This window comes from Coffea arabica, chromosome 5c (genome assembly GCF_036785885.1).
Source record: "Coffea arabica cultivar ET-39 chromosome 5c, Coffea Arabica ET-39 HiFi, whole genome shotgun sequence".
Lineage (NCBI taxonomy): Eukaryota > Viridiplantae > Streptophyta > Magnoliopsida > Gentianales > Rubiaceae > Coffea > Coffea arabica.
Genome location: NC_092319.1, coordinates 11,930,022 through 11,932,073, shown reverse-complemented (window position 1 = coordinate 11,932,073; position 2,052 = coordinate 11,930,022).

Genomic DNA, 2,052 nt, shown 5'->3' with positions numbered 1-2,052 from the left:
TCGAGCCACCGATCGAAGGCCTTGGGAGTGATGACCCTTTGCCTTTAGGTCTGAAGGCTTGGGAGCCGAAGCCTTATCGAGTCTAGTTGCATTAGTTAGCCCCAGCCTCATGCATCCATGTTAGCATTTTCCTAGGTTAGAGTCAGCCTCACCCTCTTTTAAGCACATTAGGCACGAGGGAAGGGGTTCCACCCCTTTTACTTGCTTTTATTGTATTTCTTTTCTTAATTGCTCCCAATGTGTTATGTGAACTATCAATTGCACTAACCATTCTTTTGTTTTCTTGGATTGCATTCATGGGCCTTAGCAATAAGAGGCCTTTTGGCACTCTTTTAGTGACTTACCTACTAGATAACTCACATGTTTAAATTTCAGTCATTACACTTAATTTTCAGTAAGTACATTTTTCATTTTTAGACCTTTTTCCCCCGATGCATTATTTATGTCCTTTAGGCCATATTTGTGACATATTTACATCGCTTTAATAAATGGCATCATGCATCCACCTTAGAAGGGAATGCCACATAGGGAATCCCGTTTTAGAAATCAGCCACCCCATGTCTCGGATATATAATCCAATGAGACTTGCACGTTTACCTTTCTCGTACCATCCAAAGGGGTAGTGCACAAGGTAAGGTAGGATCCGATCATTTTTCATAAAGCGATCCTTGGAATATGAGCATCTAATAATCGCTTTTTGGCCATTTTTAAACCTAACTGGTAAAAATCCCTTGCGTAAAGGACATTAATTTGAAGAAATTCACAAATGATTCCTCCTTTTTGAGACGATAAATAAACTGAGGCCAAATCGTGATTTTAGAAGGCTCATAGACTAATTTTTTGAAACCATCAATGGCAGAACGATTCAATCGATCCATTTTGTCAATTCCTAATCAATTTTGAATAAATCAATTCATTGGACCAATTTACCCTTATAGGGTGATTTGGTCGATTTTTGCATAAATCATCAATCTCCATTTTATTCATTGGACCAATTTACTCATTTCTTAGGTCAATTCAATCAATTTTGAATAAGTCATCCGATTTCATTTGACTAGTTTACCCTTTTTAGGGTGATCTAGTCAATTTTGAATCAATCATTCGATCCATTGGACCGATTTGCCTAGTTTTAGGGCGAGTTGGTCAAATCATCATTTCACTCGATCTGTTTGATCAATTGACTTCATTCAATTCATTTGATTAGTTTAATTCATTCTTAGGGTTATCCATTCAATTTTGAATAAATGCATTTGACCATTTTACCCTTTTTGAAGGCGATTCGGTCGATTTTTGAATAAATCATCCATTTTATCCAATCCATTTTGTCAATTCATTCATCATTTGACCAATTCATTTGACCAATTTACCCTTTTTAGGGTCATCAGGTCGATTTTGAATAAATCGTCAATTCATTTGACCAATTTACCCTTTTTAGGGTCATTTGACCAATTTACCCTTTTTAGGGTCATCCGGTCAATTTTTGAAAAATCATCCATTCATTTGACCAATTTACCCTTTTTAGGGTCATCTGGTCAATTTTGAATAAATCGTCAATTCATTTGACCAATTTACCCTTTTTAGGGTCATCCGGTCGATTTTGAATAAATCGTCAATTCATTTGACCAATCTACCCTTTTTAGGGTCATCCGGTCGATTTTTAATAAATTGTCAATTTCATTTGACCAATTAAGGTTTCAATGTCGAATTTCAAAATGGAAAACCTAGTCGATTTTGAGAAAAACATCCATTGCATCCAGCCATTTGATCAGTTGGAGTTTTGACCCGTGCTTCACTGAGAAAAGTTGTCAAAACGAATTCCAATCTCTTTGATAGGAAGTTCGTCAACGTCAAACCCGTACGTTTTTCGCAAATTCTTGTATCGATCAAAAGTGATCAATCCCTTCGGACGAGGTCCTCATTTTGACCAACGTCTCTTCTCATTCCAATGGGCCAAATTTTTTTTTAAAAAAAATTATTTTTCACTCCATGAGTTGATCGGATCCATCAGGTATTGTATAGTGCCTACTCTAGCGGATTGCATTTTCATGCTAG